The following is an 11375-nucleotide window of genomic DNA, read 5'->3' as shown; positions in this document are numbered from 1 at the left end:
CAGCACATTCTGTCATTTTATCTTCCCTGAAGCAAAGGACTGAAGGAAACACATTTGCCCCAAAGATCTCCTTTGGAGAGCTGAGTAACGGAGGTTTGTTTGCTGAGACCAAAAGGCTGGTGAAGGGCTAATCACAACTCTGCCAGGCCCAGAGCCAAAACACATGCCATCCGGGGGGGCCTTTAGACTGAATGAGTAAGTTTGTGCGTCCTTCATTGATTTCCCAAAAAGGGCATTCAACAGCAAAAAGTCTTCAAAGGAACTTGAATGCCATAAAGGAAGGTGAAGCTATGTTCTCCATTTCCCAGGTGAATTAAAGGGAGCGGATCTCAGGGTTAAGGAATCTCAGGGTTAGGGATCAGGGATGGACATCAAGTGATTAAGTGATGGTGTCATTAAGGAAAGAAATAGCCTCCTTTCTCTCTTTAAAAATTTTTTTTTAGCCTGACCTATGGTGGCACAGTGGATAAAGCGTCGACCTGGAATGCTGAGGTCGCCTGTTCAAAACCCTGGGATTACCTGGTCAAGGCACATATGGGAGTTGATTGATGCTTCCTGCTCCTCCCCTCTTCTCGCTCTCTCTCCTCCTTCTCTCCTCTCTAAAATGAATAAAGTCTTTAAAAAAAAATTTTTTTAATTTATTGATTTAAAAAAAAATTTATTGATTTTAGCCTGACCAGGCAGTGGTGCAGTGGATAGAGCTTAGGACTGGGATGAGGAAGACCCAAGTTCGAGACCCCGAGGTCGCCAGCTTGAGCGCAGGCTCATCTGGTTTGAGCAAGGCTCACCAGTTTGGACCCAAGGTCGCTGGCTCAAGCAAGGAGTCACTCGGTCTGCTGTAGCCCCCCAGTCAAGGCACACTGAGAAAACAATCAATGAACAACTAAGGTGTCGCAAGGAAGAATTGATGCTTCTCATCTCTCTCCCTTCCTGTCTGTCTGTCCCTCTGTCTGACTCTGTCACAAAAAAAAAAAATTGATTTTAGAAAGAGAAGAAGGGAGAGAGAGAAAGACAGAAATATTGATCTGATTCTGTATGTGCCCTGACCAAGGATGGAACCAGCAACCTTTGCATACCAGAATGATGCTCTAACCAATCTATTTGGCTTGGGCCTCTCTCTCTCTTTCTCTCTCTCTCTAACAAAGAGCAGGTGCATAGCACACTTCTGTAGTCCAGTGGCTTTCAAATCCATGATGCCATCAAAACTGCCATTGCCTTGTGGGGAGGTAGGAAGGGCCGGTGGGACCCACACTCTGAAGATTCACATCTACCCAAAATGTACTGAGGTGGGGGCCAGCCCTGCCTGTCTGACTCCCAGGAGCAGGCCCAGCTTCCCAGATCAGGAAAAGCTGACTCCAGTCCTGGCCCTCCCTACTATACTTTAATTTTCGATCTTGGATAAATTACTTAACTTTACTAAGTATGATTTTCCTTTTCACAAAATAATGATTTTTACCTAATTATAGTGGTTAGTTTTACCTAGTTCAGAGTAGGTATATGAAACTTAAGTGAACTGATTTATATGAAGCAGCTAGCTCAGTGTATGCCCCCTTAACCTCCCCCACCCAGCCTCTCAAAGCCCCCACAATCCCTGAAAAGGTTATGTGACTTCAGGTTTGAAAGTTAAAGAAAATAGTACTGGGTTTGTGCCAGGGGACCGTAACCCCCCGGTGCAGTGTTTGGTAACTCATTATTAGGGTTCTGAGATATTCCTAACTACCCCATCTTTTACTTTCTCAGTTGGTACGTGAGATTATTATTTTAGCCAAGTCTACACCTTGGGATGTAATTGGGGTGAAGGGGGTTATAGAATAAAGGACTTGGGAAAATATTAAAATGTAGCAATACTCATAGAATGTGTCATCATTCAGCAGAGGAATGGGCAAGATCATTTTTCTTTTGTTGAAAAGTTTCTTTTTTTATTTTTTTATAAGTAAATTTTTACTTTAATAGGGTGGCATCAATAAATCAGGGTACATATATTCAAAGAAAACATTTCCAGGTTATCTTGTCATTTAGTTCTGTTGCATACCCATCACCCAAAGAGAGATCGTCCTCCGTCACCCTCTATCCAGTTTTCTTTGTACCCCCCTCCCCCTCTCCTTCCTTCCCTCCCCCCACCCCCCGTAACTACCACACTCCTGTCCATGTCTCTTAGTCTTGTTTTTATGTCCCACCAATGTATGGAATCCTGCAGTTCTTGTTTTTTTCTGATTCACTTATTTCACTCCGCATAATGTTATCAAGATTCCACCATTCTGCTGTAAGTGATCCAATGTCATCATTTCTTCTAGCTGAATAGTATACCATGGTGTATATGTGCCCCATCTTCTTTATCCAGTCTTCTATTTTTTTTACAGTGATTAAAAGCCTTTAAGCAAACTCTTGGCCAATACAGCAAGAATCCATAAAAGAGTAGTGTCCTTAACATGGTCACCAAGTCCAAGTTGGCCCCATCACCATGCCAAATCCCTGAAAACTGCAACCCAAGCACAGTTCAATCTGTTAGGAGCTGTCACAGGGAGCAGGAGTCCAGGAAAAGTCCACATCCAGGAAAAGTCCGCATGGCACTGGAGTTATCACCATTCTATACTTTGCAGCTCATGTCCTAGTCCCAATGATCGCTGCTTCTAGCTGGTAATGATTCAGGTAGACTGGAAAAGCCATTTGCAGCATGTGTGGATATGGAGCTTCTGTTCTCCTCTGCCTGGAGAGATGAGACAAGGTTGCTTTTCCCTGGAGCTCTGCGACTGTGGCATGGTAAAGAGAACCTTGGGATACACTAAGTTCCCGCCACGCGAGTCTCTCCCTGCTGCCGTTCACTCCGGGAGCTGGGCAGCCCTCTCCGCATTTTCGCTGTTCCTACCAGTCTCGGTGTGGCTTATTCAGTGTTCCTTGGTTGAAGAGTCCTCTTAGTTTAGTCCAAAGTTGGTTTTTCCAGATGCTAGTTCTTAAAATTAGTTTGTAATCCACTTTGGTTCTGGGAAGTAGATGTTGGTATGTACGCCTACTCCAGCGCCATCTTGTCTCTCGAAAAGTTTCTTTAAAAATTTTTTTTTCCATTGATTTGAGAGCAAGAGAGAAACATTAACTCGTTGTTTTGCTTAGTTGTTCCCTTTAGTTGTGCACTCCTAGATTGCTTCTCCTACATGCCCTGACCAGGCATCGAGCTCACAACCTCTGGAGCGTTGAGATGACACTTTATCCATTCAGTCATCTGGCTAGGGTGAAGAGTGTCTTTTTTGAAAAGAGCAGGGTGTCCATGGGTGCTGTGAGGTCCCATCTTGCTCCTCGGAACCTACATGGTTGGTCAGCAGATGACCAAAGTCGACACCACCCAAGTTGATGGGAAGGAGATAGGAACATGGCTGGAGTGGAGTGTCCAGGGTTGATCCAGAGTACTTTCTACTGACATTTTTATAGACAAAACGAACATTGATTGCTCACACTGTGCAGCAGGAAATGTGCTTATGGTTAAGGAGATCTTATTCCTTTACGTTAAGAGCATGCTTATTATACTGACCCCCCACTTCTTAAAATAACAACCAGTCAAGATTCCCTTGACTCTACCAGACATGTGACTGTCATGGAAAGAACAACTCTGAAAATTGACGTGGGTTCTAAATCTTGCTTGTGAGTAAGTCACCTCACTTCTTGGAGCCTCACGCTATTCATTAGCAACATGAACATGCTGTCACTCATTTCACAGACTTATGCAAAGATTAAGCGTCAGAATCTAGGTGATGCACAGAGATATATGGCGTGCTGGTAGGCACGCAATAAATATCATATGAGTTCTCCCAGACTGCTCCTGTGGAGCTAGGAGCCCAACCTGCTCTGCTCACACTGCTTGAACCTTCTGCAAGAGTTGGCCACACTCATTCTTTCCACTTAGCTCACCGTGTCTCCACTTCTTAAACTCCTGCAGTCTGGAGTCTGTCCCAACACTCATGCATGCTTTTGGGAGGTCAGCAATATCACACACAAGCAATATTTTTTAGTCCTTACCTTATTTGATCTTTGATCTTTCAGCATGTGGAATTTTACATTTTCTCCTTCCAAACACTCATCTTTTGGATTCCAGTATACCAATTTCTTGGGATTCTCTTCCCCCTGCACCTCCCATCTCCAGCTCCCCCTCCCTTATTTGTAGAACAATTCTCTTTAAGACCCTAAGGAGATAAATAGAACAGCCATTTATCCATAATAAATTTACATTTATTATAGGAATAAAAACTTTCACAAGCTTTCTGTGTTCTATGTAATATGTGGATTGCATCTTATGTAACAGCAATATGCTTGTTATGCATGCAAAGCTTTCAGATGAGCCCCCCTTGGATCACCATCCTTCCAACCCAACTTCTGTCTAAGCCCTTGCTATGTACAATGCTCCCCAAGTCATTAGCACTCCCACAGCTGGAGAGCTTCAGTGCTGGACAAGGGATTTGGGCTTTGTAACTCAACATCCCCCACAGTCTTCAACATTGCCGTCACTAGCTGCCCTTATTATGGCCAGTCATTGGGCTGGGGTGGAAACTAACATGACATATACATGTTACTCACCGGGCTGGTTAATCTATTTTCTGATTTAATCTTTCTAAAAAAAAAAAAAAAAAAAGACACCTGAAGTCTAGAAAGTTAAAAAAATTTGGTCTCACTTAGCTGGTGAGATTTGACCTAATGACTACATTCCACCAATTATGCATCAATGATATAGTGCTTTTCAATCTAGAATTTTATTTATTATTATTATTATTATTATTATTATTATTATTATTATTTTGTATTTTTCCAAAGTTAGAAGAGGGGACACAGTCAGACAGACTCTTGCATGCGCCCAACCGGGATCCACCTGGCATGCTCACCAGGGGCTCAGCCCATCTGGGGTGTTGCTTCATTGCAGCTGGAGCCATTCTAGCACCTGAGGTGGAGGCCATGGAACCGTCCTCAGCACCTGGGCCAGCTTTGCTCCCATGGAACCCTGCCTGAAGGAGGAGAAGAGAGAGATAGAGAGGAAGGAGAGGGGGAAGGATGGAGAAGCAGATGGGCACGTCTCCTGTGTGTCCTGACTGGGAATTGAACCTGGGACTTCCACACGCTAGGCAGAGGCTCTACTGCTGAGCCAACCGGCCAGGGCCCACTCTAGAATTTTAAATATCATCCCAAGGAATACCCTTGCTGTCATAAGGAAAACACTTCCTGTAACATTCTCCTAATTGTTCCAGGGTTAGGGCTTCACATGCACAGAACCTCTATTCTTTCTGTTCAAGGGATCCCTGAGTTCTCTCTTTTCTTTCTTTCTTTCTTTCTTTCTTTCTTTCTTTCTTTCTTTCTTTCTTTCTTTCTTTCTTTCTTTCTTTCTTTCTTTCTTTCTTTCTTTCTTTATTTTATTTTTTTATTTTTGGCAGAGACAGAGAGAGGGACAGATAGGGACAGATAGACAGGTAGGGAGAGAGATGAGAAACATCAATTCTTCGTTGCGGTTCCTTAGTTGTTCATTGATTGCTTTCTCACATGTGCCTTGACCGTGGGCCTTCAGCAGACCAAGTAACCTCTTGCTCGAGCCAGCGACCTTGGGCTCAAGCTGGTGAGCTTTGCTCAAACCAGATGAGCCCGCACTCAAGCTGGCGACCTTGGGGTCTCGAACCTGAGTTCTTTCACATCCCAGTTTGACGATCTATCCACTGCGCCACCGCCTGGTCAGGCTCTTTCTTTTTTAATTGAGATACAGTTGATGTATACTATCATATTAGTTTCAGGTGCATGCGTAACAAGTCAATATTTGTCTATATTGCATAATGATCACCACAATAATTCTAGTTAACACTATCATCTTGTGTAGTTTTGCAAAATGTTGTTTCTTGTGATGAGGACTTTCAAGATCTAACTCTCTTAGCAAATTTTAAAGACACAACATAGTATTTTTATTATAGTCACCATGCTGTACATGATGTCCTCAGGAATTATTTATTTTATGATTGGAAGTTTGTACATTTTGACCTCCTTGACCCATTTCACCCATCCCCACCCCCCATTTTTGGTAACCACCACTCTTTAAGTCTGGGTTTTTGTTTGTTTGTTTGCTTGTTTATAATCCTCATATAAATGAGGTCATACAATACAGTGTTTGTCTTTCTCTGTCTGAGTTATCTCACCATAATGCTTTAAAGGTAAGGGATCCATAATTTCTGATTAAAACAGATCACATGCTAGAGATCTCCCCAAATACAAATCCTTCAGATCCCAGGCACTGTTTACACATACATACACAGCCACTGGAAATAAAGGCCAGGCATCTTAGACTGTGGCTGAGCAGGATGGGTAAGATTGTGTGGTGGTGAGAAAAACGCACCGTGGCTGGGCATCCCCGCACAGTGCATGGCCAGCAAGCCGGGCTCCTCCTCCTTCCTGACTCTGCCTTGCAGGAGTTTGGGTTCATCCCCAGGGTGAAAAATGTTCTCTGGCACCAGGAAGCATTCCAGGGTTTACTAATCCCTCAGACACAGGAGAGCAGAAAGAGGAGGGAGCCTGGAAACTGGCTGGGGAAGGACTGCAGGCCTGCGTGGAGGCAGCCAAGTAGGAGAGCACAGCTCTTTTAGACAAGAGCCAGCAGCATTTCCTGTTTTCTGCATCTGTGGTGCTCAGTCTGCCTCTCCCTGGAGTACACTGGGCATGGGTCCTGGTGTCTACCAGAAGCCCCACTTCTTGTATCCTCAGAGGTTGAAAGGAGTAATGATGATCTTCAGGGAGCTCTGCAGCTTAGAAGCCCTGGGAATTTGCCTGGCCTGACCCCTCACTCACAGCATAACCTGACTCAGCAGCATCCTGGCTCCCAGATTCTGGAAAGCTACTTTTCTATCTTTAAAAGTGGAGACAATTATTGTGGCTTACAACCACATATTCATTTCATCTTTCAAAAAATATATATATTTTTGGCCCTGGCGGGTGGCCCACAGAATAGAGCGTTGACCTGGCATATGTACATCTCCAGGGTAATTCCTCCTCAAAGCACATAGGAGAAGTGACCATCTGCTTCTCTCCCCCCCCATCCCCCTTCTCTCTTCCCCTCTGGCAGCCAGTGGCTCAACTGGTTCCAGCATAACCTCCAGGTGCTGAGGATTGCTCCACTGGAGTGCATCAGCCTCAGGTGCTATAAATAGCTGGGTACTGGAGCACCTGCCCCAGATGGGGTTGCAGGGATCCCAGTCAGAGCATATGTGGGAGTCTGTGCCTGTCACCTAAAAACAAATTATTGTATACCTACCACATGATAGGCACCTTCTACTCCCCAGTATGTCCTGGGATGGAAGAGGAAAATAAAAACAAAAAGGGTTTCACACTCTGCGATGAAGTGAGGTCACCTACGGGTGTCTGATTTAGTACGTTCAGAGGCAGGTTGTAGAAGGTTTCCAGGGGAAGTGATACTGGAGCTCATATCTGAAGAATGAGTGTGCAAAAACCAGATCTACAAAGGCTATGGTGAGGTGGGGGCTGTGCAAATATTTGAGGCACAGGGAATGCTGTTGAAGCCTAAATACGGCTGGCATGGGTTTTTACATGCTCCTCTAGCAGGTGGGGAGAATCACAGAATGATTCAGATCCTGGAAGAGCCAGAACCTAGAACTATCCAAGGGTTGCCAGTCTATCTTTCCTTAATTTATCTTTTTAAAGCCTTAGCTTTGGTTTATATAGATATTTTAGGAAGTAGAATTACTAAGACAATTCACTTTGGAGTGATGGATTAGAAATGTGGATTATACTGAAACTAGATGGGGCATTCACTTACAATATAATATATATATGTAGATATATGTTACTGAAACATGAATGTTAAACTGCCCTTGCACATGCCACACCCAATAAAATGTAGCCATGTTGAGGACATTGACTCTTTGTCGCCCTCTGCTGTTCATCATGTGGCCACATTCAGTTACCTTAAGTCAGTTTGAGCAGTGATCTTCAACCTTTTTTGAGTCGCGGCACATTTTTTACATTTACAAAATCCTGGGGCACACCACCTACCAAAATGACACAAAATGACACTCTAACACAGTACATATTATACATATAGTTAATAATATAGTTTCTAAAAGTATTTATACTCTCTTAGTGTGAAACCTGGGCCTGTTTCGATGAACACAAAAGGGATATCCTGGCAGGAATGGTAGAAAGACACACACGAAGCTCTTCCTCAACAGTTCTCAGTCTCTCTCTGTTTTTAGTTTTTATCGCAGTCAAGCTTGAGAAGCTCAGCTCACATAGATATGTGGTTGAAAACAGGAGCAATGTCAAAATAGCTTTGTTGGCCAGAATGGGGAACTCCTTGGCAATAGATACCCAAAAACTGTCCAAAGGAAGATCAGCAAACTTTAGCTTTAAAGTTAGATAACATTGTGATGCATTGTATATCACCCTCTGCGGAGGCCTCTTTTAAAAAGAAAAAGGTCAAATATCTATATACACCATCAGGATAGACATAACTAGCTGAGGCTGAGGCTTCATCTAGTGGTGGCAACATTTACCTCCAGTCCTGACCAGGATTAGAAATCGGGACCATGGGGAGGAGTAGCAGCTTCAACTACTCGCTGCGGCCACACAATGACAAGTGCGCGGCAGCCCGAGCGGGGACCTTCCTGGGTGTGGATGAGAAGTGGCCTACTATTGGTTCATTGCTAGTGGTCGGGATGAATCCTAGAAGGTGATTGGTCAGTGAGCGTTCCCTGTGCCTCCACTTCTCCTGTCGCTGATAGCTGGAGGGATTGTGAGGGGAATGTTTATGTTCGGATGAAGGCAGCTGGCGGCAGGCCAGATAAATAGCCTCCGCGGGCCGTATCCAGCATGTGGGCTGTAGTTTGGGGACCCATGTTTAATTTTCTCATGGCACACCTGACCATGTCTCACGGCACACTAGTGTGCCGCGGCACACTGGTTGAAAAACACTGAGTTTGAGGGTCAATTCTCCAAATTTAGCAAATGACAAACCATAAAACATTAACCAAATTTCCCGACTGGTTTTTAACAGTTTTGACTATGGTTTTAACAGCACTGACACAAATCTTCAACTTTTACTTACTAAAAAAGAAGTTCTGAAATTAACTGAATTAGTTAATTACTTAAAAACTGCCAGAAAATTTGGTAAAAATTGTAAGCAGAAAACATTATAAAATTAAATATTCCAAGGACATTTTCTAACCTAAAATTTGGCAGTACATGTGATAATATTAATTCCAGGCATTTTTTTTACTTTATTTGAAAATTTAAAAATATTATTTCTATTATTTTCAGAACACATATTTTTTAAATATTATTTTGCCACTCTCAAATGGTATGTTAGACTTACTCTTTAAATTTCCAGAAACACTAAGTTTAAAATAAAATAAAATAATTTTAAATTAATAATATATTCAAATAAAATTAAAAATATAATATCCAAATAAAATATTTTAATAATTTTAATTATTTAATTTAAATGAACCAAACTTTATATTTCCATTCAAATGCATCTTAGATAAATCAGAATTTAAAATTAAATTGAATTACTTTTAAAAATATTTTTTTATTTATTGGTTTTATTTTTTAAAATTTTAATTATTTTTATTTTTAAATTTTATTTAGAAAATTAAATTTAATAAGGTGACATTGATCAATAAGAGTACATAGGTTTTAGTAAACATTTCTATAGCATTTAAACTGTTGATTATGTTGTATACCCATCACCCAAAGTCAAATTATTTTATGTCACCAAATATTTGTCCCTTTCTACACCATACCCCCACCCCCTTGTTTATTGATTTTAGGAGAAAGAGAAACACTGATTCGTTGTTCCTCCTGTTTATGCATTCATTGATTGATTCCAGTATGTGCTGTGACTGGGATTGAACCTGCAACCTTGGCATATTGGGACAATGCTCTAACTAACTGAGCTACCCAGCCAGGGCCAGTAAAATTTAATTTAATTTTAATTTTAATTAAGTTAAAGTTAAATTTAAAATAATAAAGAATCAGAAATTTCCAAAACTCTGTCACTATTTATAAAATGCTGAAATCTGATTTTGAACAAGAAGTATATGAAATATACCAACCTCAGCAGTTTGCACAAAAATTTTAATGAATTGGTAAAAGTACTCAGAGAATGACCTTGATGTTGAGCACACACTAATACAATATACAGATGATTTATCTTAGAGAATTGTACACTTGAAACATATAATTTTATCACCCCAATAAATACAATTTAAAAATACATTTTAAAAAGTAGTAAAAAAAAAGCAGGAAAAAAGATTATAATAATAAAAACTTAATGATTGGCAATGCAAATTAGAAAAACAATAGGTAAAAACATAAAATTGTGAGAAGAACCCAAAAGGTAAATGATTAAAACCTAAAACACAAACTTAACCTGCCCAACTATTGCAAATCAGAACTTAAAGAATTGAGAAACTTAACAAAATGAAAAATTTTCATCTGAAAGACTGAATTTACAAAATATAATAAAAATTCAGGAAAAGCCTGACCAGGCAGTGGCGCAGTAGATAGAGCGTCGGACTGGGATGTGGAGGACCCAGGTTCAAGACCCCGAGGTCGCCAACTTGAGTGCAGACTCATCTGGTTTGAGCAAAAAGCCCACCAACTTGAACCGAAGGTCACTGGCCCTAGCAAGGGGTCACTCGCTCTGCTGCAACCCCACGGTCAAGGCACATATGAGGAAGCAATCAATGAACAACTAAGGTGTTGCAACGAAAAGCTAATGATTGATGCTTCTCATCTCTCTCTGTTTCTATCTGTCTGTCCCTATCTATCCCTCTCTCTGACTCACTCTCTGTCACTAAAAAAAAAAAAAAAAATTCAGGAAGAAATACCTATCGCTAGCTGTAACCAAAACTGACAACAGTTAAAAAACATTTTTGGTAAATGAATCAATTCGGTTAATTGACCTTGATGATTTTTCTGCAAAGCTTCACTGCCTGTGGTTATGACTTGAGATGATTAAACATTTCCTTTGTACATTTGGACTCCTGACTTCTCACTTAAAACAGACACTTTGTGTGAGTGTTGTATTGATGGATTAAAATCTCTTTCACATACATAATCTCAGTTGATTTGCACAGAATTTCTGTGAAGTGGGTTTTTAATCCTGTTTTAGAGTTGAGCAAATCTCTGAAAGAGGATGAGTGATTTTCCCAAAGGCAAGCAATTTATAGTCATGTTAGAAACACCCAAAGCTTACATTGTAGCCATAACAACATGTGTATTTGTGTTTCTGATTTTAACACTTTATGATTTAGTCAAATCTGAGACTTTTCATTTGTAGTATCTGGGACACTCCTGGTTCTCCTCTTGCTATAGCATTTGGCTTCTTTTTCTTTGTGTTTTCC

The sequence above is a fragment of the Saccopteryx leptura genome, chromosome 1, assembly GCF_036850995.1.
Source record: "Saccopteryx leptura isolate mSacLep1 chromosome 1, mSacLep1_pri_phased_curated, whole genome shotgun sequence".
Taxonomy (NCBI): domain Eukaryota; kingdom Metazoa; phylum Chordata; class Mammalia; order Chiroptera; family Emballonuridae; genus Saccopteryx; species Saccopteryx leptura.
This window is presented reverse-complemented; position numbering follows the sequence as displayed.